Genomic DNA, 27505 nt, shown 5'->3' on the forward strand with positions numbered 1-27505 from the left:
GGATGGCATCGCCAACTCAATGGACATGGGTTTGGGTGGACTCCGGGTGTTGGTGATAGACAGGGAGGCCTGGCGTGGTGCTGTTTATGGGGTCGCAAAGAGTTGGACATGACTGAGCAACTGAACTGAACTGAACTAAGTTCTGGAACTCCTAGCTATAGCAATCAGAAAAGAAAAATAAAAGAAACCCAGATCAGAATAGAAGAAGTAAAGCTCTGTTTACAGATGTCGTGATTCTGTACATAGAAAACCCTAAAGATAGTATCAGAAAATTACTAGAGCTAATCAGCGAGTTTAGCAAAGTTGCAGCATACAAAATCAATTCACAGATATCACTTGTATTTCTATATACTAGCTATGAAAAATCAGAAAGAGAAATTAAGGAATCAATCCCATTCACCATTGCAACAAAAAGAATTAGATATCTAGGAATAAACTTACCTAAGGAGACAAAAGAACTGTACACAGAAAATTATAAGATACTACTGAAAAATATCAAAGATGACATAAACAGATGGAGAGATATTCCATGTTCCTGGGTAGAAAGAATTGATACTGTGAAAATGACTATACTACCAAATGCAATCTACAGATTCAATGTGATCACTATCAAATTACCAATGGGCATTTTTCACAGAACTAGAACAAAGAATTTCACAATTCATATGGAAACACAAAAGACCCCAAATAGCCAAAGCAGTCTTGAGAAAGAAGAATGGAGCTGGAGGAATCAATCTTCCTGAATTCAGATTATAGTATAAAGCTACAGTCATCAAGACAGTATGGTACTGGCACAAAAACAGAAATATAGACCAATGGAAAAAGATAGAAAGCCCAGAAATAAACCCATGTACCTATGCATATCTTATTTTTGACAAAGGAGGCGAGAATATACAATGGGGCAAACACAGCCTTTTCAATAAATGGTGCTGGGAAAACTGGACAGCTACATGTAAAAGAATGAAATTAGAACACTTCCTAACACCATACACAAAGATAAACTCAAAAAAGATTAAAAACTTAAATGTAAAACCAGAAAATATAAAACTGTTAGAGGTAAACACAGGCAGAACACTCGATAACATAAATCAAAGCAAGATCCTCTATGACCCACCTCCTAGAGTAATGGAAATAAAAACAAAAGTAACCAAGTGGGACCTGATTAAACTTAAAAGCTTTTGCACAGCAAACAAAACTATAAGCAAGGTGAAAAGACAACCCTCAGAGTGGGAGAAAATAATAGCAAATGAAACAACTAACAAACGATTAATTTCCAAAATATACAATCAGCTCATACAACTTAATACCAGAAAAACAAACAACCCCATCAAAAAGTGGGGGAAAGACCTAAACAGACATTTCTCCAAAGAAGACATACAGATGGCTAACAAACACATGCAGAGAAGGCAATAGCACCCTACTCCAGTACTTTTGCCTAGAAAATCCCATGGACGGAGGAGCCTGGTAGGCTGCAGTCCATGGGGTCACAAAGAGTCAGACACGACTGAGCGACTTCCCTTTCACTTTTCACTTTCATGCATTGGAGAAGGAAATGGCAACCCACTCCAGTGTCCTTGCCTGGAGAATCCCAGGGACGGGAAGCCTGGTGGGCTGCCGTCTACGGGGTCGCACAGAGTCGGACACGACTGAAGCGACTTAGCAGCAGCAGCAGCAACAAACACACGAAAAGATGCTCAATATCGCTCATTATTAGAGAAATGCAAATCAAAACTACAATGAGATATCACCTCACACCGGTCAGAATGGCCCTTATCAAAAAGTCTAGGAACAATAAATGCTGGAAAGGGTATGGAGAAAAGGGAATGCTCTTGCACTGTTGGTGGGAATGTAAATTGATACAGCCACTATGGAAGACAATAGGGAGATTCCTTAAAGAACTAAATAAGCCACAGTCATCAAGACAGTATGCTACTGGCACAAAGACAGAAATATAGATCACTGGAACAAAATAGAAAGCCCAGAGATAAATCCACGCACATATGGACACCTTATCTTTGACAGGAGGCAAGAATATACAATGGATTAAAGACAATCTCTTTAAACAAGTGGTGCTGGGAAAACTGGTCAACCACTTGTAAAAGAATGAAACTAGAACACTTTCTAACACCATACACAAAAATAAACTCAAAATGGATTAAAGATCTAAATGTAAGACCAGAAACTATAAAACTCCTAGAGGAGAACATAGGCAAAACACTCTCTGACATACATCACAGCAGGATCCTCTATGACCCATCTCCCAGAATGTTGGAAATAAAAGCAAAAATAAACAAATGGGACCTAATTAACCTTAAAAGCTTCTGCACAACAAAGGAAACTATTAGCAAGGTGAAAAGACAGCCTTCAGAATGGGAGAAAATAATAGCAAATGAAGCAACTGACAAACAACTAATCTCAAAAATATACAAGCAACTCCTACAGCTCAACTCCAGAAAAATAAATGACCCAATCAAAAAATGGGCCAAAGAACTAAATAGACATTTCTCCAAAGAAGACATACAGATGGCTAACAAACACATGAAAAGATGCTCAACATCACTCATTATCAGACAAATGCAAATCAAAACCACTATGAGGTACCATTTCACGCCAGTCAGAATGGCTGCGATCCAAAAGTCTACAAGCAATAAATGCTGGAGAGGGTGTGGAGAAAAGGGAACCCTCTTACACTGTTGGTGGGAATGCAAACTAGTACAGCCACTATGGAGAACAGTGTGGAGATTCCTTAAAAAACTGGAAATAGAACTGCCTCATGATCCAGCAATCCCACTGCTGGGCATACACACTGAGGAAACCAGAAGGGAAAGAGACACGTGCACCCCAATGTTCATCGCAGCACTGTTTATAATAGCCAGGACATGGAAGCAACCTAGATGTCCATCAGCAGATGAATGGATGAGAAAGCTGTGGTACATATACACAATGGAGTATTACTCAGCCATTAAAAAGAATTCATTTGAATCAGTTCTAATGAGATGGATGAAACTGGAGCCTATTATACAGAGTGAAGTAAGCCAGAAAGAAAAACACCAATACAGTATACTAACACATATATATGGAATTTAGAAAGATGGTAACAATAACCCTGTATATGAGACAGCAAAAGAGACAGTGATGTATAGAACAGTCTTATGGACTCTGTGGGAGAGGGAGAGGGTGGGAAGATTTGGGAGAATGGCATTGAAACATGTATACTATCATGTATGAAACGAGTCACCAGTCCAGGTTCCATGCACGATACTGGATGCTTGGGGCTGGTGCACTGGGACGACCCAGAGGGAGGGTATGGGGAGGGAGGAGGGAGGAGGGTTTAGGATGGGGAACACATGTATACCTGTGGCGGATTCATTTCGATAGTTGGCAAAACCAATACAATATTGTAAAGTTTAAAAATAAAATAAAAAAAAAAGAACTAAATAAAACCACCATATGACTCAGCAATCCCACTCGTAGGTACATACCCTGAGGTAACCAAAATTGAAAGAGACACATGTATCCCATTGTTCATTGCAGCACTATTTACAATAGCTAGAACAAAGAAGCAACTTAGATGCCCGTCAACGGATGAATGGATGAAGAAGTGATGGTACAGATACACAGTGGAATAGTACTCAGCCATAAAAGGGAGGCATCTGAGTCAGTTCTGATGAGATGGATGAACCTAGAACCTATTATACAGAGTCAAGTGAGTCAGAAAGAGAAATACCGTATTCTAATGCATACATACGGAATCTACAAAAATGGTACTGAACAATGTATTTACATGGAAACAATGGAGAAACAGACACAGAGAATAGACTTGTGAACATGGGTAGAGGGGAGGAGAGGCTGAGATGTATGGAAAGAGTAACATGGAAAACTATATTACCATACATAAAATAGACAGCCAGAGGGAATTTGCTGTATGGCTCAGGAAACTCAAACAGGGGCTCTGTATCAACCTAGAGGGTGGGATGGGGAGGGAGATGGGAGGAGGTTCAAAAGGGAGGGGATATATGTGTACCTATGGCTGGTTCAGGAGAAGGCAATGGCACCCCACTCCAGTACTCTTGCCTGGAAAATCCCATGGGCAGAAGAACCTGGTGGGCTGCAACCTGTGGGGTTGTGAAGAGTCAGACACGACTGAGCAACTTCACTTTTACTTTTCACTTTCATGCATTGGAGAAGGAAGTGGCAACCCACTCCAGTGTTCTTGCCTGGAGAATCCCAGGAACAGGGGATCCTGGTGGGCTGCCTCTTATGGGGTCTCACAGAGTCGGACACGACTGAAGTGACTTAGCAGCATGGCTGGTTCATGTTGAGGTTTGACAGAAAACAGCAAAACTCTGTAAAGCAATTATCCTTCAATAACAAATAAATTAATTTTAAAAAGAAAAAAGAAACAGTAAAATAAAAATTTCCCTATAGTCTGGAGAGAAATAAATTGAAGCAGCAGACAAATGCTTGTTGTAGAACCCCTAGAAAGGACAAGAACCGACGCACTGATTATATACATAAGGATGCTTGAGGGGAAGGAATGAAAAGAGTTTAAATGAATAAAAGCTGGTATTAAAAAAACAGTATCTGAGCTTCTCTCCCCATATTGCTGGCCATCCCCACCATGGTAAACGACTGGAAGTTTGCTTTCCAATGGAATAAACTTCTGAACACTTTAAAATACCTTACTGTAAAAAACAAAATAACTTCAAAGTATGCTTACCAAACCATGAGATACCCAGCAATATTAGAGAAGTGTTCCCTGAGAAAAATGAGAACCGATGATTAAATTTAAGGTTCATTCATCAGTAGCAGGCAACTCATACATACGCACACAGACATCTGTGCAACACACGTAAACATGAGCACAAGCAGTCACAGTGATTACAGGAAAGACTCTTATGTGAATGACAGACACCAAAGAGACAAGCAGGGGGGAAAATTACTCTTAATTATTAATAATAGACAATATTATTAATGGGGCGGAAGAGGCAGACTGAAGAAAAGTACAATTATTACCATCAGAAAGATAAAAACTCGGTTGTAAAAATCAGGGCAGGGGTACATTTTTTATTCACTGGTACCTCTCTGCCTTTGTATGAGAGCTCTCCAAGCCATCAGTGTCCATGATCACGGGCCCTGGGAGCTCTTTTAATCTCTAAGAAGAACTGGAGCTGAAGTTGTAAAACGGACTCTTACTGAAGCTCAGGATCATTCGGGAGCCAGATAACCCTGTCTTTGCACAATAGAGAAAATTTGTTGTTTGAAAAAAAAAAAGTAGAGTTCTGGCTTGCCTAGTGACTCAGTGGTAAAGAATCTGCCTGTCAATATGGGGGACACGAGTTTGATCCCTGGTCCAGGATGATCCCACACACTGCAGAGCAACTAAACCCGTGTGCCACAACCTTTGAGCCTTTGCTCTAGAGCCCAGAACTGCAACTGCCGAGCCCGTGCGCCACAACTGCTGAAGCCTGCACGCCCTAGAGCCTGTGCTCCAGAAGAGAACCAGCAGCGAGAAGCCCGCATGCTGCAACTGGACAGTGGCCCCTGCTAGCCGCAACTAGAGAAAAGCCCACACAGCAACAAAGACCCAGTGCAGCCCAAACAAATAAATAAATTATTTTATAATAAGAGAAACAGAACCAACGGGATGGAGATTCATATTTTATTTAAGAAAGTGGCTCACACTATCATGGAGGCTGATAAGTCCCATGATCTGCACAGAAAATGAGTAAGCAGGAAACCCAGGAGAGCTGATAGTATAGTTCTAATCCAAGTGAAAAAGCCTAAAAATCCAGAAAACCAATGGTGTGGTTCCAGTCTAAAAGGCTGCTGCTGCTACTGCTAAGTCTCTTCAGTCGTGTCCGACTCTATGTGACCCCATAGATGGCAGCCCACCAGGCTCCCCTGTCCCTGGGATTCTCCAGGCAAGAACACTGGAGTGGGTTGCCATTTCCTTCTCCTATTGTCTAAAGGGCAACGGGCTTCAAATCCAAAAAGTGAAAACATGTCACATTTTGTCAGTTTGAGGACAAAGGCAGGAAAAACTGTTATCTCAGTTCCAACGCAGTCAAGCAAGTAGAATTCTCTCTACTCGGGTATGGTCAGCCTTCGTGTTACAGCCGGGCCTTCAGCTGACTGCGTGAGGCTGATCCACATCAAGCCGTGCAACCTGCTTCACACAGTGTACTGACTCTACATGTTAATCTCATTCAGAAACTCTCCAAATAATGTTTGACCAAGTATCTGGACACCTCACAGCCTGGTCAAGCTGGAACAAAATTAACCAGCTCTCCCTTTCCATCTCCCCTCCAAATCTCAGAAAAGAAGAAAATACTCTAAGAAATTAAAAGTATAATTTCAAATAAAAATTTCGAAAGAATTATTGGAAGATGTGATAGAAGGCTCTCAGGAAGTAAAAGAAAAGATAAAGGAAAAAGGATGAGAACAATATGAAAATTAGATAATCCAGCTCAACATCTACCTAAGAGTAGTTCTAGAAACAGAAATGAGAATACAGTAAAAACATTCCCATAGAAATAATTTAAGACACTTTCTCTGAACACAAGTATATACTTGTGCAGACTGAAAGTTTATATAAAATACCAAAGACAGTGGATTCTAAAAGATTCACCCACATCAACGTACAACCAGTAATAATAAACAATTTTCAAAATAATAAAAGCTCATAGAGAAAAAATTATAAGAAAGATTACAACTTTCAGCCTCTAATACTAATATCCCAACAAGCCATCAATAATGGTTTAAAAAAAGACATTTTCATCTAAGCAAGCTCTAAAAAATTCTACATGTATTCTTTTTTAAGAAATTACAAAGGACATCCTCATCAAAGTTAATACAGAGACGCCCACTGTCATCCTGCAGCCAAGTTTTGCTTTAATTTTTCCATGGCATACTCCTGCCACTTAGATTTCATTTTTGCCGTTCTCTTTATTCTATCCTTTATTCCGATGCTAGGACAATGCCCAACACATACAGAATAAGTGATCAATAAATGTTCAATCAGTGTATCTTCCAAAAAAGAAGGCCACTATGAGTAATAGGATATAGACACAAAAGCGTAAGATGGAGAAGAGGATACTTCTAGGTGGACGATAAAAGAAGCCTCCACGTGACAGCTTTCTACACAACTAAGGAGTAACCAATCCCGGTGAGAATAGGACGATAGAGAACTCCAAGCAATATAGATCCAAGGAAAAGACCTGAACCAAGAGATACCAAGCGAGTTCATTACATTGGTAGAGTTCTATGATTCCAACGGAAAATTCAGAAATAAATTTGTGGTGGCTACAAAGAAATTAAAAAAAAAAAAAAGTAGGAAATCATTAATTCCAGCAGAAAGAAAGAAAGAGAAAAACAAGTGGAAGGGAGGAAGGAGAGGCAAGGTGGTTAGGTAAATACAGTCTATTTTTTGTAGGTCTGCATGGATATTTCCATTGTCACAAAAATGGTAATGCTAGGGATGGTTTTAACTAAACACTATAACTGAACTGGAAACAGGAGAGCGTGTGAACCGGAAAGGGAGCGCAATGTAAGTACTCAACAGTCATCTTCCATAAAAGACGCTAAGAAAATGTTTAAAAACAGAACAATCTAGAAATAGTTATCATTCAGAAATATGAAAGTAACTAAGAGACAACAGCCAAGAGATCTGAATGTGGCTCCTTCCAGAAAGTAAGAATCAACAGAAAGAATAATTGAGGCAGGAGACTGCTGTTTTCAGTTTAAGTATTATCCTATTCTTAGATTTGTGAAATAATATATTTTCCTTGATAAAAAATAAACTTTATATTCAAAAATCACATGTTCTAAATGAAGAATAGTAAATAAATTAAAAATACACATTTTTCTAAATGGGCAATAGGTATTTATATAAAACTATAGCAATATATCTCTAAAAAGTAGAACAAGCATTCAAGTTTCACAAATACTGAAATCAAAACTATGAAAATGTAAATGCATCAGAAACTATTAAGAATTTTTATTTTTTTAAAGTTAGGATTTTTTATTCTATCAAATAAAATTAACTTCATTGCTACTGGCAATAAAATATTTTTTAAACTACTGACCTAAGGATCGAAATATAATTTAACTTAAAAAAAAGGAAGAACAACTTGTTAACAAAATCTAAACTCCTATCAAATTACTTCATTTTCCTGAAGAAAAATTAAAATTTAAAGGCTTGCGCTCCGTGCCTTCTTAGTGCAGTAGGAAGCACGTCAGTCTTGCGACCTAAAGGTTTGTGTTCTTCAATGAAACCTACCTACGACTTTGTAAGGCGAATCAGATTCATTGAATATAGATCCAATTACCTAAGTAGATGTCAGAAACACTGTCAAGAGTCAAGGGAGTAGGCCACAGAGGAGTGTTCAAACGAGGAAGGGAAAGTATTAACTCAGAGTTGAGAACCGCATTATACATGGGGACTAAAGGTCAAAACCAGAGAAAACTAGTTCATAGTCAAGATATAGTAATCTTAAGTGCTCCAAGTAAACTATCAAGAACTTTTCAACAGTGTTTGCACTTCGTGTCAGCACTCTCTCAACAGCATATCCAACACAAACTCGAGGAACCGCGTAACAGGAAAGAATATCGCATAATTGCAAAGAGCAGGTTTTATTCCACTGTCTCTTTAAAGGGTAAAACAAATCAATACGTGAAATATCAAAATGAAATATTGCCTTTTGGAAAGCTTTGGTTTTGATGATTTTTGTGAACAGACATAAAACTGTACATCAAGTTTATACAAGTATTATGGTTTAGCTTATAAGTAAAATATATATACAGATAACAACAAGGTAGAAGAGAAAAGAAAGAGAAATTCTATTAAAGTTGGATTAGCAAATGGTTCAATTCTATAATTATTTATTTAACAAATACTTTTGAATATTTACTATGTGCAAGGAATTGAACAGTGAGAAAATAACTTTTTATAGGACTGACAAATTAAAGAACGCAAGGGTTTAAAAGTCCAAAAAGTGGAGATAACCATGCAATGAGTTATGATTACTGTATAGTTTAAATTATTTGTAAATAATCTATCAAAAAACTGATGATCCCCTGCTGTGATGTTTAAGCATACTCTAACTTACTTACAATTTTCTGTAAAAATATGTTTTTAAGCTTTTCAGAAAAAAATATGTACTTCAGTCCACTATGATCTTTCAAATAACTTGCAACCCGGCATCAATATTATCAAGACAGTTCACTAATCAATAAAGAAAGCTTGATTTCAATAAAGGTGCCAAAGTTGCTCTAACCCTTTCCAGCAACAAGGTCTCAACAGATGATCATCATTAAGCTTGTATCAGGGTTTCACATGCAGGAGCTATATAAATGTGTCCTATTAGTACACAGTCAGTCTGTTTGGCAACCCAGTTCTCCAGACATGTGGCAATGCTGCCCTTTGAGGTCTGAAGTCAAGTCTTTAGGGAATCTCAAAGCCTGCACTGAAATTACAAGGAGTGTTCGTTCATTAGGGACTGCTGGAGAGGAAACATGAAAGACTTCCATTAAAGCCATATAAAACAGCTACTCATTTTTTCAAAGTTTTTTAAACTATCTCATGAACTCAGCTACAATAAACAGTATTTAGCAACTGAATTATTTTTAAAACCATGACTTTCAGGACATGGATACAAACAGCTTTCTTCATGCCTCCCTATCTCCTACCCCAATACACCTAATATTCCTTTTACAGGAATCATCAAGTTTTTTGTGACCTGGGAAAGAATAAAATTTACTTTACACCTCTAAATTCTTTCTACAGATCACTGTAAACTTTTATAAAATGAAGGTATTTTTAGAGACAAAGTTTTGTTTTCTAACATTAATTCTGAATAACATATACAGTTACTTAAACAGCTATATATATGTATATGTATCTTTTAAGATGCCTCATTCTTTTTTATTCAAAAAGTCTGCCTCTTTTTCATTTTCATTCCATTTAAAACTAATAATCATAAAAAGCTGTAAATACAAGATTATATGAATTACTACATAATCTATGAAATGGCATTTAGCAGATAACACTATAAAAAGTATATGAAGATTCAAATTTTTTAAATTAAAAGAATGTCAATTAATTGACAGTCAAGAGTTCAAAGAAATTTCATGTCTTTGCTGTCTCAGGATTAGAAAAACAGAGTATACTTTCTAATTAATAGTTGCTGTCATTTTAACTTTCTGAATGTACAGACACTTTTTAACTTGAGAACTATTATTTCTTGAAGTCTTCAACAAAACAAAGACTATTAGAGAATACTTCAGTAACAAATCTCTAAAACGTTACATAAAATTCATTAGCTTGCCTCAATCATTCCTTGAATTCACATATATGTTGGTTTCTGACAGCCTAATTCCGAAAAGCAATTACAACCTCCATCCATATGTAAAAAGATAACAGAAAGCAAGTACATTAAACCAGCTTAAAAGAATAAAAATCTAAAGAAAACAGATTACGAATGATTTATATGAATGCCTAGTGCTGAAGTTAATTACAAGTAACCCAATAAAATAGTGCCTTTATTATTGTACAGCAAGTAATAGCTCTAGATGTAAAAACCAGAACTCTTTCTGCTGACTTTTGCATGCCCAATCCCACAGCACACAACATTAAGAATTAAACATGTAGTAAATACGGCATATAGAAAACAGCAGTTTTTAACTAAAAGCAGAAAACTCTCCTGCTGTTTAACCATTTGGAGTCTCCCACTCTCAACAGTGACCACTGTAAACTGATACTGTGTACTCATTGAGTAAATTCCTCATGTTAAAGAAAGTGAGAGTTCATTTCAGTATTAAAAGTTTTATATAAAATGAAAAATAACCGTGAAATAGTATTCAAGAGCAGAAAATGAAGAATCATTTATGTTTATGCTACGAAATGATATGTTCAGAATCTAATGTTTCCAAACCTCATACCACATCTACCAATCAAGCTCTGGGTCCTGATTTTAAAGTACTCTATTATATCTGAGACGCATGCATTATGTGCTGTAGTAACACGTTACAGTTGTCAACAGCCACAATCTATAGCCAATCATAGTACATTTAATGACTTTCCTGAAGAGGAATAAAACCTTTCAGTACAGAATGATTCCATAATTCTTTCAGATGTTTATCAATGCACCTAATGAGATACTAGTTCATATAAATTCTGAGTTCAATGCAAAAAATCCTAAAACATACTATGATAAACATCACCCATGTAGGTCATTTTGACCTGTAACATAACTAAAATAATGACATGAAATACTTAAAAATCTGCTTTTGTTGTACAAATAACTTAGAACAGATACTCGAATGGTGGAGCTCTCTGGCAGTATTATATTCACATTAATTTCATCTCCATTAGAAATGTATGCAATATTAGCTTATTTAGATTTTTTTTTTCTGGGTCAGTAACTTCACAAATTGGAATGCGTCTCAACTACAGTGAAATTCTTCACAGGTAGTGATGTCTATCTCTTGGGGTTCTCTACAGAACCTGATGCAATTTCCTTATAAAAAACATTCAAATGTTTGTTAAACAGATTATAATTTAACACTGTTATGTGAATGAGTGTGGCACCAAGAACACTCACTAAACAGATTACTCATTTGTTGTGGCTGTTACAACAAATCGTCAGAAATTTGGTAGCTTAAAATACTAGAAATCGGTTCTTTCACAGTTCTAGTGGCCAGGAGTCCAAAATGAGCTTCACTGAGCCAAAATCAACAGCTGTCATGCTTCAGGAGAACCTATTCCTTTCCTCTTCCAAGCTTCTAGCAGCTGTCAGTAGCCCTTGGCTTGTGGCCACTCTGCTCCATCCTCACGCTGCCTCATCCTCACACTGCCTCATCCTCACACTGCCTCCTCCTCTGGGTTCAGCTCACTTCAGTTCAGTTGCTAAGACGTGTTCGACTCTTTGCGAACCCATGGACTGCAGCACGCCAGGCCTCCCTGTCCATCACCAACTCCCAGAGTTTACTCACTAATGTCCATTGAGTTGGTGATGCCACCTAACCATCTCATCCTCTGTCGTCCCCTTCTCCTCTTGTCTTCAATTTTTCCGGCATCAGGGTCTTTTGTAATGAGACAGTTCTTCACATCAGGTGGCCAAAGTATTGGAGTTTCAGCTTCAACATCCATCCTTCCAATGAATATTCAGGATTGATTTCCTTCAGGATGGACTGGTTGGATCTCCTTGCAGTCCAAGGGACTCTCAAGAGTCTTCTCCAACACCACAGTTCAAAAGCATCAATTCTTCGGCGCTCAGCCTTCTTCACTGTCCAACTCTCACATCCATACATGACTACTGGAAAAACCATAGCCTTGACTAGATGAACCTTTGTTGGCAAAGTAATGTCTCTGCTTTTTAATATGCTGTCTAGGTTGGTCATAACTTTTCTTCCAAGGAGTAAGTGTTTTTTAATTTCATGGCTACAATCACCATCTGCAGTGATTTTGGAGCCCAAAAAAAAATAAAGTCTGACACTGTTTCCACTATTTCCCCATCTATTTACCATGAAGTGATGGGATGGGATGCCATGATCTTAGTTTTCTGAATGCTGGGTTTTAAACCAACTTTTTCACTCTCCTCTTTCACTTTCATCAAGAGGCTCTTTAGTTCTTCTTCACTTTCTGCCATAAGGGTGGTATCATCTACATATCTGAAATTATTGATGTTTCTCCCGGCCATCTTGATTCCAGCCTGTGCTTCATCTAGCCTAGCGTTTCTCATGATGTACTCTGCATATAAAAGTTAAATAAGCAGGGTGACAATGTACAGCCTTGATATACTCCTTTTGCTATTTAGAACCAGTCTGTTGTTCCATGTCCAGCTCTAACTGTTGCTTCCTGACTTGCATACAGGTTTCTCAGGAGGTAGGTCAGGTGGTCTGGTATTCCCTCCTCTGGGTACCTATCTCTAATCTCCCCAGAGTCTGACAAGGCTACCTATGGCAGCACATTTAGTGGCCATCCAAATAATTCAGGAGTATCCCCTCATCTCAAAACCTTAACATTGTCACACAAAGATCCTTTTTCCAAATAAGGTAACATTCACAGGTTGCAGAGATTTGACATGGATAACTTTGGGAAGCCGTTTTTCAGACTATCACAAAAGAAACCAAATTAAAAGAAGAGAGAGTGCAAGTTGAAGAAAAGTGAAGTTTACTATTTGAATTCAGCAAAATTCAAAAGATTTAAAAGAAATAAAAGCATTTTTAAAAAATTAGTCTATTGTAAGAGTTGGAAAATTTTTTAAGCAAGTCAAATTGGGCTACAAGTGTTGGTTCTAATAGCGATTACTGAGTTGTGACTGGTTTTGTTCTCACTTCCAGTGATTTCAGTACCAAGCTATAAGAAATTCAAATCTGAGCAGAGGGCTTCTCTGGTGGCTCAGACAGTAAAGAACTTGCCTGCAATGTGGAAGACACAACTGCTTTGATTCCTGGGTCAGGAAGATCCCGTGCAGAGGGCATGGCAACCCACTCCAGGATTCTTGGCTGGAAAATCCCAGGGACAGAGGAGCCGAGAGGGCTATGGTCCATGGGGTCACAAGGAGTCATACAAGACAAAGCTACAAGCACTTTCACATTCAAGGTACAGGAAACAAGCATATATCATTAAGAACAACTCCTAATAATTAGCAGAAAAGCAACGACAGCACTGTCAAATGTCCAAATAAGTAAGGCAGCAGTTCAGACTTCATTAAGATACTAATAAGAATTAGAAAGAGTCTTTGTAAAAAAAAAAAAAAAAATTCCCTCCATTATTTTACTTTATCACTGCCAATGACCAACCTCCTTTTTTCTTCCTTAACGTACAAAAACAGAAAACTGTGCTGACAACTAAACTAGAAATCAGTGCTATAAAACAACAATAGTAAATCTTTTCAATAGATATAAATAGGACGCAACTCTGAAAGATCAAGCAAAGCTGTAAGCTTTCTTAGATTTTTCATCTCCCCTCTGGAAAAAAGAACAATAAGAAACCAGAATTAAGTTTGCTCTGAACTATGTAGTATCTGAGAATATGAATAACCTGACAAATGAACAAACCCCACAAGACAACACTGCTGTTTTAACTGAATGTCTAATGAAAATTTGCACTTCCAATAAAATTTCTTCAAAAATACGCAATTACTATCAAAAAGAATGCACTATGCATTCAATATCTAGGACAACGGCATGCACTTGTATACTCCAAATGTAAAAGCACACTGTGCAAAGTCAGATGTCAGGAGAATGTGAGAACAGACTCAGGTTTAGGCAGCTTGGTTTTCTGGTAGAATATCCAGAAAATGACAACATATATGTAACAGATACATCAAATATCTGAATACTACTTATACGGTAGCAGAGAAATAAGCATAAACTAAAATAAAATACATATTAGAGACCTTGAAAATAAGGCAGTGGAGTTTGAATTTGGTAAGTCAGTACACTACAACCTCTCTTGGAAAGGAATTACAAAGAAACTCTTGTAGGAAACGGAGAAGGCAATGGCAACCCCACTCCAGTACTCTTGCCTGGAAAATCCCATGGACGGAGGAGCCTGGTAGGCTGCAGTCCATGGGGTCATGAAGAGTCGGACACGACTGAGCGACTTCCCTTTCACTTTTCACTTTCATGCATTGAAGAAGGAAATGGCAACCCACTCCCGCGTTCTTGCCTGGAGAATCCCAGGGACAGGGGAGCCTGGTGGGCTGCCGTCTATGGGGTTGCACAGAGTCGGACACGACTGAAGCGACTTAGCAGCAGCAGCAGCTTGTAGGAAAATAAATTTCTTGGTGCATGACTGAAAGAGGTAAAAATCAACAGAAAGGGAAAAGGCCATTTCTCTAACTCAGGATAAGTTAGATCAGAATCTGTGATTCTCTATGGAGACCTTTTTCAAATGATACCTCCTGTTATGCCTGCCTGTCTCCCCCAATTATGACAGGACTCAAGGTGAGAATAATCACAATGAGCAAACTGTTAATGATGATATAACTGGTCAGGGGAAAAAAAAAAAACGTTGATAATCAGTGACCTCAGTTAATTGTTATAAAAGTATTTCTCAACTATGGTAACACAGGAGGTGTGTTGAAAGTAATGCAGTATATATAAAAAGCACTAAGATGTACAAAGACATCTTTAAGAAAATCATTCAAGTTCTAATCCCTGGAAAGACATCCATGTCAGTTGTATTCAGGCATACTTAGCTGACTTCCAAAAGACACCAATGCTATAGCGAGCACAAGGAAACAGTGAGATCACCTGTGGGAGCCCACAGAAAATATGAACGCTAACCACTAACATGTCTACATGAAAACAGCCAAAACCTGCAAATTGATGGGCTTTCTCATAGCTCTAAAATTCTCTCGTGTGAAATGAAAATGGATTAGACTGGGCATATGATCACAGAAAGAACAGAAAATAATGAGCGAGATAACTGCAGAAAATAATGGTGGACTGAAGCAAATATCTGAAAGATCTAGTATCATGAAAAGAAAACAAAAGGCACTGAGAGCACTGAACAATGAGAGAGGAGTTTATGAGCTGTTAAAACACTTAGATTCAGAATCGAATAACTGCAATTTACAACCGACTGTGTTCAATGGACTGTTCTACATACTTTTACATACACTGTCTAATGTAATCTTTATTACACCCATTTCACTCATAAGAAACTGATTCTCAAGCAAGTGACGTAATTTGCCCATGGTTACAGAGTTAATAAGTGGTAGAGGGAAAAACATTATTCAAAATCTATCATCACAGCATTTTCCTGGGCCCAGCTCTTCCTAAGATTCTTTCTAAAGCCTCTCTTTTCCTTTTCCCTATTGTTACTCATGATGCAGACAACAGGCACCTCTACAAAGTCCACCTCTAGCAACTGAGCAAGTAACTACTCGAAAAATAGCCCTCGGGGTTCTGATTCTTGCCTAATTCATGCCTGAATTAAAATTCAAACTTTAGATTTTGTTAAAACGGCATACATGCTTCTGGAAGTTCATATTATAAACTGGCAGCTTGACTAAAAACAGTTGCCTATCTAAAAGGTGCATAATAGATGAAATTATATAGGCAACTACTAATATAGAATAATTGTCCCTTAATAATATTATATTCTAACTGTACTAAGAAACTATTCTATCTCAGAGTTAACTGAGCTGAATAGTATAAACACTTTAGGGCTTCCCTGGTAGCTCAGTGGTAAAGAATCACCTGCCAATGCAGGAGACGCAGCTTTGATCCCTCATCCAAGAAGATCCCACGTGTGGCAGAGAAACTAAGCCTGTGTGCCACAACTCCTGAGCCTGGGCTGAGAGCCTAGGAGCCGCAACTATGGAGCCCCCATACTACAACTGCTGAAGCCCTCTCGCCCTCGAGCCTGAGCTTCACAAGGAGAGAAGCCATCACAATGAGAAGCCGATGCTTCCCAACTACAGAGTAGCCCCTACTCCCAACAGCTAGAGGAGAGCCCACGCAGCAACAAAGATCAAGCACAAACAAACAAACAAAAAAAAAACTCTTTTAAAGTATGTAAATATACATAAAAACTAAAATTGAAAAAAAAAGTTTAATAGTATACATACTTTAAAAGTGACAGCAAAACTTAAATCTAGGTTTAAGAACTCTAATTACTCTGATTAAAAACATATTTATGACCAAACATATGGTATGATAATACAGCTGAGCCTTCACAAAGTTATCAGTTTGGTACTAAAACAAAGGCAATCTAAAACTTTATGCTGTTAATCTAGCCTTTTTGTAACACTTTAACTTCAACAGATTAATTTGTAGTAATAGGAAAAAAAAGAAATAAGCAATCAGCAGTAAAAACTGAGAAACAGAAACCAAGCTGTAATGATAAACTGTATTAAAACCAAAGGAAAATACTAGGCTTAGGATATTTCCATCTATACATTCCCCTTTTCTTCTAACTCTGCTTAATCCCAAATTTAAAAGACCAGTTGTAAAACGGTGGGGTGCCAAATTAAAGCACACTTTATTTTCAGATGTCTCCATACTCATAGGCTGACTTCCTGTCAGGAAGAGTTCCATTTCACTGAATACCCCAATCAGCAGGGAACTTGCAGAATTAAGTGCCAGTTGATATTACTTTGTTTTGCATTTACCACCCCTGAGAATAATGTTCAAAGATCCCGTTATATAGTCAGCATGGTATCATCCTTCTGACTAGACTGCCAAGCCACGGGGTGTACTGCCAGTTCCACAAAATTTACCTTAAAAGGTGGTGCTTTCTAAACCCTAGTGTGCTAGTGAATCAACAGGATACCTGTATTTCAGAATAAATCCTGCATCTAGAACTAAATCATACTGCTCCATGGTTACAAAGCACTTTAATGCTGGAAAAGTCTGTATCCAGACTCAAATAAAGATCAATTAATATTCACTAATTCATCAACTTAAAATTTTTATTTTTTTAAGTGAAATGCAATAATTTAGTCTGATTTATTACATTTTTAATGTTTTACTGTTTTTTAAAGACAAATGATTTCACCTTATTAAAACAAGTCATAAAAATCTGAATCAAAGAAAACTACAATTTTCTTTACCATATTAGCATAAAGTATAGTTATTAAGCTGGCTTCAAATACTTGACAACTGTTGTAAACTGTCAAGTAAACGACTAAAAATCATTCGTTATGATTTTTCATGATTGGTTAATATAGCTTCAATCTTAAATTATCCTCTCCAACTCCCACAGACTTCTTATGCTTCAAAGGTCACCAGTCTCTTTTCATGAGGTCAACCATTTCTATCGCACACAAAATTAATCCTGAGCATTCTAATACAGCACACCTACGTTCACAGTATTTGTACATTATAAGGATAAAGCATTCACAGCAGCTCTCAGACAAAAGTAGGTGATTGTCTGGAAGCCTACTTTTTTGATCCCAGTGTTAATTATCGTCATACTGATTCTCACACATTCCCAATAAAAATGCTACAAGCACTGACAAAAAATCAGAGACAATCAATTTACAGTCATTAATTTTCTATAAATATACTTTAGGGTGAGGAAAAAAAGCATCTAATATAAAAGGAGGGTAACATGAAAAAGCTGAAATATTAAATTACACTGATCCTAGTTGGACTGTTAGGGGAAGCACACTGACTGAAACCGCCCACCCTGGTCATGCCCTTTAGTAACCACTGGCATGAGTTGTTTTATGACAAGAGATCCTGGTAAGGAATACGGAACTAATAAGCCACCACCACCAAGAAGAGTCCAGGAAAGGTCAAAAGGAGACACCGCGTGTGCGTGTCCGTCCACTTCCCAGAATCCCTCTCGCTAGCATCCATCTTGGCTGAGCGATGCGAGCGCCACCAGGAAAGACTCTGAATTAGAATGATTGGCCAAAAATAACCCGGAAATTAATCCCATTACCATAAAACCCAAGACTGCGAGCCATGCGGCAGAGCAGTTCTCCTGGGTTCCCTTACCCTACTGCTCTCCACCCGGGTGCCCTTTCCCAATAAAATCTCTTGCTTTGTCACCACATGTGTCTTCTCAGACAATTCATTTCCAAGTGTTAGACAAGAACCCAGTTTCCGGCCCTGGAAGGGGTCCCCCTTCCTGCAACAGGACCATACTACATATAAACTGGTCTTAAAGAATCCAATGGCTCTTAAAGTCTTATTAAATTTGGAAAAAGGATGGCTGACTATAAAGAAAATAGAATAATTTATTGACAGCATACAAAATATAAATGTAAACATTTAATACATTTTGCAAATTTGTTGCCATGCAAGCATTTTCAGCAATCTTTCTACTAAGATACAGATTTGTCTTTTTAAGAAACCTTGAGGTACAACAAGATGTTATCATATTTGGGTAAACATCATTTTTAAGAGCCAGAGGTTCACAGTTGTCATATTCTCTTTGTTAGCAGAAGTGGTAGTCTCTGAAATGAATGCTGGGTTATTTGAATCTAGTGAATTAAAAGTGATAAATAATTCTACAGAAAGAAAACCTACATGCACAAATGGATTTCTTCATAAAAGGTCATCAGTTGAGACTATTTTAACAGGTCCTTTCATGACTCTTTTAATCAATCTCTTTGAGACCCAAAGCTGATCAGGCAAAGGGATTTAATATGCATCATTTTCTTACTTTAAAACATTTAAGTAAGTATAAGCTAAGAGTTCAGGATTAGGATTTGAAGCCCATACATAAGAGCTAAGATGCTTTGCAGATTAAAGTAAAATTTAATAGTGGAATGCTGGTAGCTCAAATTCACCCAGGTATATTTAGGAACATTCATTAAATTAATAGATGGGAGACAAATTTGCTCTTTTTCTGATATGGTCTGAAGAACTCTATCTTTGACATGTACAGAAATTTTGGCATTAGAACAAATGAAAATCTTTCTCTGCATATGTGACATAATAACAATACTCATTTAATATGTGGGTTTTTGCTTTTATAATAAATCAGAATAAAAATAATTCCAAATCCTATTAACTCTTATTTTTCTTTAATTCTTTGCTCAGATGCCTCCAACATTGTGTTATAAGTTGTGAATATGTCAATTTAGAGAACTCTATCTGAGTTTACGGAGACAAGTGCTATAGAAGAGTTAAAATTTATGGACACAAGAGCTGTTCTCATAGTTGTTGTACTGTATTATAAACTTGTTTTTTTATTAGATTGAAAACTCCTTGAAGTCAGGAAACCATTTCTTATTGTCCATTTTGTGTATTTTGTTTATTAATGTCAGAATTATAATAAAATCATTTAATGATATTTTTGAATAAATCAGTATATTTACCTATTTAAGTAACGTTTCCTTTAAAAATCATGAGTTTTCGATTCATTATAAAGTATTTTAGTTAAGGAACAGATACCATCCTACTTAGTACTTTTTCTTTCTTTTTTTTTTTTTAATTTTATTTTTTAAATTTTATTTTATTTTTAAACTTTACATAATTGTATTAGTTTTGCCAAATATCAAAATGAATCCACCACAGGTATACATGTGTTCCCCATCCTGAACCCTCCTCCCTCCTCCCTCCCCATACCATCCCTCTGGGGATGGATAAATGGATGACCATGAAGAATAACAGCCACTGTATAATTCAGCTGTGTAACTACAAACTTTGACTAAAATTTCATTCTACTAAAAATTGTTAAGAGTTTATTGCTAAAATTTTACTTATTTATTTAACAAATACTGAAATTTTCTTTCATCAGACACTATCATACACCATTTACATATATATTAATTTCATTTTATTTGGACCTCTTGCACTTCATTTAGTGAATAGCAAAGTTCAGTTCTACAAATGGGTCAATAATAATGTATGTAATATCCCATTAATATAAAATATATTCTGACCCTGGATTCTGGAATTTATGTTAAACACTTAAACATGATTACAGAGCATAAATTATCACAATAGTGACTAAATGTAAAATGTCAATGTAATGTAAGTTACTCAACCAATGTAGGAAATAGCTATATAATCAATTGATGTCAAAATATTTGAATTTATCCTTAACCTTAGGATTAGCTTTACATAAATATTATAAAAATACACGCATGTGCATGTAAAAATAAACATACAACAAATACACACTGGGATACTTCTGGTTAGACTTGAGTTGTTCTAAAAAGAATATGAACTCTTAATATAATTAGCTCTGAACATTTACCTCTTCAGAAACAATATATAAATAAAGCCCAAATTACCTACAAAGGATAGAGAACAAGTAATTGAGATAATTCTTCTGAATGAAGTAAAAATACTCAATGTTTCATGAAAAAAAAAAAAGCACAGCTGTACTTTTGCAAATCTACTGATTTTCTATAATTACTGTGATTGGAGAAGCAGACAAAATCAGAAGAAAAATAAGACAAATGAGGCATTTCCTATATTATTCTCTGTTTCAATGCTGACATTTATCCTAAATTATATTTCACAAAAATATTCCACGTCCACTATGGCCAAAAAAGGATTCTGTGATCAAATATGCTAATATTATTCCCATACAAAATCAACACACTTTATTATATACATATTTTATGCATACACAAACACACATACATACATACATGTATTGACTAAAGGCCTTGAGGGGCTCCTCCAGTAAGATCCTAATTAAATTTAAACCAACATTTTCCAAGCTTATTTTTACCACTCTGCTTTTCTCACAGAACGTCCATCATCATCTAACAGTACACACTAGGGTTTGCTATACTGTAAATTTCGGATAATGAGAACTGATCAAACAACCACCTAGCAATCACAAGTCCAAAAAGGAACATTATATAGGTTCAGAAAAGAGTACAGGAAATGCTTTAAGAACTTTGCTGTCTATTGATCCTCATGAAATTATAAAAAAAACACAGATGGAACCAGGAAAAAATTTTTGGAATGGAAGGCAAAGGAACCTGAAATGATTTACTCATGGAGAGAAATAAAAGTAGAGTTAGATTAAATAGGGATTAACAAATAGATTTTTTTATGTTCCATTCCTATTCCACTCCTTGCCCCTATGATTTGCTTCTATTTCTCTTAAACTCCTGATAAAACTTCCATGTTGTATTACAATTATTTGTCTCTCTTACTAGATTAACAGGTGGGACCTGTCTTACAAGCATTCAGTACATGTCTGCTGAATAAAAAAAGAAATACCACAAGCAGGCATATCTAGGATTCAGGGCAGATAAACTGACACAAAGTTCTGCATAAGAGAGAGCATTTGAACTGAGCCTGACTGACAGTGCATCACCTCATGATACTGCTGCATAAAAGCTCTATGCCATGAGATTTCCGTACAGGTTTAAAAAAAAAAAAAAATGCACGCTTGGCATCCCACTCCAGTACTCTTGCCTGGAAAATCCCATGGACGGAGGAGCCTGGTAGGCTGCAGTCCATGGGGTCACGAAGAGTCAGACACGACTAAGCGACTTCACTTTCACTTTTCACTTTCATGCATTGGAGAAGGAAATGGCAACCCACTTCAGTGTTCTTGCCTGGAGAATCCCAGGGACAGGGGAGGCTGATGAGCTGCCATCTATGGGGTAGCACAGGGTCAGACACGACTGAAGCGACTTACTAGCAGCATCAGCAGCAAGGAAGTTAAGACACTTATAGTTCCAATGAGCAACTTAAACTCAAAGTTGCTATTTTGTGCTTATCATAAAAGATAATCCTCTGTTTTACTGATTCAATTATTTCTTTTTAAAAACCATACCATTAAAGCTTTCCAAAAAATCATTAATATTTTCTTAATATTAGATACTGAGTTTTAGTTTAAAAGGTTGAATTGTACCCTAAATACAGCACACTCTTGAGAAACTAAGCACCACAATTAAAAGAAGTAAATCTCCATATATATTAACTTCTACAATAAGAAAAATCCATGCACAGTAACAGAAATCAAATCAGTAGCAACTTGAGGTGAAAAGGATAGGGATTAACCACAAAGGCTCAGGGAACCTTCTGAAATGAAACGGTTGTTACATGTTTGGGTAAACTCCAGGCATTGTGATGGACAGGGAGGCCTGGCGTGCTGCAGTGCATGGGGTTGCAAAGAGTCGGACACGACTGAGCAACTGAACTGAACTGAACGTGGTTGTGTACATACCAAAATGCATTAAACTGTACACTTAAAATACTGTAAAATATTACATATACTGTGTATTAATTATGCTTCAGTAAAGCTGATCTTTTTAAAACAAGTAAATGTGATGAAGGTAAAAGAAAATGAAAAAAAGTAGGACTCTATAAATGAACATGACACCATAATATACAAAAGTATGAGAATATATCATAATGAAAAAGACAGAAAGGTCAAATCCCAAAACACAGTGATTTAGGATCAGTGTTGAGGGTGTGAGCGTGCTCAGTTGTGCCCAACTCTTTGCAACCCTATGGACATACTGTAGCCTGCCAAGCTCCCATGTCCATGGGCTTCTTCACAGGATACTGAAGAGGCGGGTATTTCCTACCTCCTCTGGAGGAGGAAAAGTGCCATTTCCTTCTCCAGAGGACCTTCCCAACCCAAGATCAAGCCCACGACTCCTGCAAGGGCAGGCAGATTCTTTACCACTTGAGCCACCTGGGAAGCCCATGATCACTGCCACCATTCATTTCTTAATTACACAATTATATAAATATTTAGCTGAAGAGTAATTATGCTGAAAGTTGGAAATACAGAAGACAAAAACACAGTGCTGCTTTAAGAAACATAAAAGCCTAATAGGAGAGAAATAAAAATCCTAGGCAACTTAAAGAATGAAATTACTATAAGGTGGGTCAGTGATTGCTCTGGATATATACCTTAAGTTTACAGTTGTGGGGAAGAGATGAGTCAACGAAAGCTTTCCAGAAGACACTGCAGTTTAGCTGGGAGCTGAATCATTTACTCATAATGATTCACTCCATAAATATTCACTGAACCGCTATCATGTGACAGGACAGCTGGGAACTAGATGCGCTTCACAGTTTACCTAGGAAACTAGATACAGGGAACAGTTTACCTGGTACACTAGCCATATGTACTCAGGTTCACAGGAAGCCAGAGTACAGAGAGGGAGACTAGCAATAAAAAAGCAGCAAATTAGCACGTGTGTGCTGAGAACCCACAGCATGATGAGTGCCAAGATGACGTAAAAAGATACCAACTCTAGATATGATGATCTGAGAAGAGGATAATGAAGATGAGTTCAGACTGATAAGAAGAAACCTACAATTAGAGTCACTAAATTTGAAGGAGGGAAATTTTAGGGAAAGGAAAAAACTACTGCCGAGACACAGAATTAGGATGGCCCATTTGGGTATCTTTAAATAGTAGAATTGATGCTTTTCAACTGTGGTGTTGGACAAGACTCCTGAGAGTCCCTTGGACTGCAAGGAGATCCAACCAGTCCATTCTGAAGGAGATCAGCCCTGGGATTTCTTTGGAAGGAATGATGCTAAAGCTGAAACTCCAGTACTTTGGCCACCTCATGTGAAGAGTTGACTCACTGGAAAAGACTCTGATGCTGGGAGGGATTGGGGGCAGGAGCAGAAGGGGACGACAGAGGATGAGATGCCTGGATGGCATCACTGACTCGATGGATGTGAGTTTTAGTGAACTCCAGGAGTTGGTGATGGACAGGGAGGCCTGGTGTGCTGTGGTTCATGGGGTCGCAAAGGGTCGGACTCGACTGAGCGACTGAACTGAACTGAAATAGTTCACATAGCTTGAAAACAGATATAAGAACAAAGTGATAAGAAATGAGGTCCAAACAGTGAGAGGCCTGAGAGTGAAAGATGTCTCTGTGCCATGGTATAGAGCTAGTTTGCTGTTGCCCCCCGCCCCACCCTCGGCTTGGTTTTCTTTTGAATTATCTCCTTTACTCAAAATACTCATCACCATAAAAAGGAAAAGTTCATGAAATAAAAAAGATCAGGAACAACATTAATATCATATATTTAAGGGGATAAACTCAAAAGGGAGAAGAAAACTAGAATCACAGAAAAGAAATTATAGGAGAGTGATGAAAAAGAGAAATGTTTTACTATGAAGAATCAGGAAAATTTTCAAACATAAAACAGACAGTAAAGAATCATATGAGTGGTGATGACTGGTTCTTATTATGAGTATTATAATTTTAAAATCAATAATTCAGATATAGGAAGAAACAAATCAAAAGTGACCAAACCTTTTACTGATACCTCCATACAGAAGAAATATTTCCCAAAATACCAACAACCTACACATTCTAATGAAAAAAATGTATTAAAGAAAAATCAGGCTAATGCTATATTTTAAACTAACTTTTACTGCTAATTAATTACTCAGATAGGATGTCAGGCCAGACTACCTGGTACTTCTAGTTTTTCTATATACTCTATGCATTTCTGATAAATGGGAAAAGAATAGATGACCTGGCAGAAGGCTCAGACAATAATTTGTGATTTACAGGACATGAATGCAGCTACCATAAGATTTATCTGACAGCCCTCTCCGATAGTGGACTGTTGAGTATCCGATGGAATGATTTCTAGTCTAGAAAGTCTACTACTGAGTAGCCATACACATTATTTATTTATTAGATGTTTTGGGTTGAAACCATTTTTAAATGATGCACTTCACAATGCAGAGTCATAAATTTAGCTTTAAACCCAAGAAGGGAGGTAGTGTTATTGGAATGTATGTCAGACTGAATTAGGATGAGCAACACAACGCTTTTATAAAGTGGCCTTGAATGCAATGTCAATTCTTTCAAAAATGATATTAATGTCAAATGAGCAGGATACAAACACTTTACACAATGCTGGAAAATATTACTTGAAACATTTATTTAATATTTTCTTTAAATTCATAGAGATTTTTATATGGTTTGTATACATAAACAATAAATATTAGGCAAAAATAAGTTACATATTTCTGAAAAACTGAATCTGAAATACAATTAAGAACTTGTTTGAAAAAAAAAAGAACTTGTTCGATTTTCTTCTGTGCATCAGAGAGTATACAGCTTCCTGAAGAGTGTATACACACTTATTTTAAAGAAGATTTAAATTAAGCTTTGGAGCTTACATAGTTCCTGAATGATTTTATATGAGATTGAACACAGGAATAAACCTAATTTAATAAACCATAAGTGTGTGTGTATGTGTATGTATATATATATATACACACACACACACAAACACACACAACTTAATGGAAAAATAATATGCTGAATAATTTGAGAAAGATTTCCAAATCTAAATAATAATAACATTTTGCCTTAAAATGCTAAAACTTAAATGGGATAAAATATGAAATGGAGCCTAATCAACCTCTTAATGAATGAATGGATACTGAAAAACATATCCTAGTTGAAGCTTTAACAAAATATACAATGATCTGTTTGGTTTGAAAGACAGCAAACCAAATGTGGTCATTTCCTCATTTCTTAAATTTAGGCTCTAAATTCTCTTTTGTAATAAAATATGGCAGATTTAAACACCTTGTTAAGAAGATTACAGAAAGAAAATAAGTTTTGAATGGTTTCAAGAAAAATAATCAGAAGATGGCTGACTGTCATGAAATTAACATCAACTAATTTGTAAAGTTTTAAATCAAATTTGCAGATGCTAAGTTCATAAGCATATCCCATTATTTATGTGATTAAAAAGGAGTTTTTGACCTGATCTTTCGATCTTTGGCACTCAATCCTCTCCATCTCTTCCTAAAAAATTGATTAAAATTTTCGCAAGAGGCTAGCTTTTCACGTCCCACCCCATCTCAGACTAAAAAAAATTATCAATCAAACTCAAGCCATCCCCACCCAATATCTGCAAAATGTCGACTTCAAATTCAATTTCATATCTCTAAAGCTTTCATGTAGAAAAAGACAGTTCACTTCTTAACAAAATAAATCACTTTTGCGATTGCCAATCTGACCTCTTTGAATTAGGAAAATTCAAAGTGAAAAATGTAATTATCACCCCAGAACAATCTGTATACATCTGGAGCTAATTCTGGCTTCATTTTTCACATCATTTTTCACACTATGCTCCATCTTATAGAGATGCAATGGAACTTTTGAAGAAGTTGTAAAAAAATGTTAAGAACTCCAAATAAACCAATAATGTGTTTTATTCAAACAAAACTTTGCGACTGACTTTTGCAACTTACTCTAAGTGATCTGCATATCCCATTTGATCAGAATAGTATTAAACAGCACCATGACATAGATGACAAATAGGTATATTAGAACATGTCCTTTACCTTTCCAGCTTCTAACATTCAACTGTGTAATATATATTTGAAATAATTTCATGTATGAAGAATATATTCACATTTTCTAAACTAGAAAGTAAAACTTCATTATCAAACTCTACCTATGAAACAATATCACACTACAAACAACAAATTCATACTCCTGGGAAGATACATATAAAACTGGAAGCAAATGCTTCTTAAAGTAAGTATAATTTCATGTCAATGTAAGAATGGCATATGGTAATTTCCATTTAAGAAATAAACAACCAATTATTTCAAATCAGATTACTCAATGGAAGTTTTATCCAGTCAGCTTTTAAAGAAATGGAGTTTTTTAAAGGAGATAATTAAATTAAAAACATGATTCTCACTAAATCTAAGAATAATAAGCCCACTACAAACATAACTACTCTTTACAAGTTCATTATAAAAATCTATTAGATGCAATCTCTAGAAGTAATTGTTCTTATTGCATTTTATTGACAATGCATAGTATTGATTTTTCACACCTTCTATGATTCTTTAATTTGTATTCATGAAATGTCCATCAGCACAGTCTAAATAAATTTGGCAATATAGGCACTAAAATGAATAAATCGATGCAAAGAAACATTAATTTTGCATTATCCTTATTCGTCAGGCAAGTAAACCAGAGGAGTTGTAAATGAAGGTCAAAGGTTTTGAAATGGGTCAGAACCCTTGACCTCTAGACCAATACTCTTCCTATTAATAAAGGCTATTTTAAAGTTTTAAGTAGGGGAATTTACTACCTGCAAG

At 36.5% G+C, this 27505-nt stretch overlaps 1 protein-coding gene across 5 annotated transcripts in view; it reads right to left on the bottom strand.

The window, feature by feature from the left end:
• LRBA (LPS responsive beige-like anchor protein) overlaps positions 1 to 27505 on the bottom strand; it is a 756962-nt gene that overhangs the window by 504901 nt on the left and 224556 nt on the right. The gene's annotated exons all lie outside the window — the stretch shown is intronic.

The sequence above is a fragment of the Bos indicus x Bos taurus genome, chromosome 17, assembly GCF_003369695.1.
Source record: "Bos indicus x Bos taurus breed Angus x Brahman F1 hybrid chromosome 17, Bos_hybrid_MaternalHap_v2.0, whole genome shotgun sequence".
NCBI classification, from domain to species: Eukaryota; Metazoa; Chordata; class Mammalia; order Artiodactyla; family Bovidae; genus Bos; species Bos indicus x Bos taurus.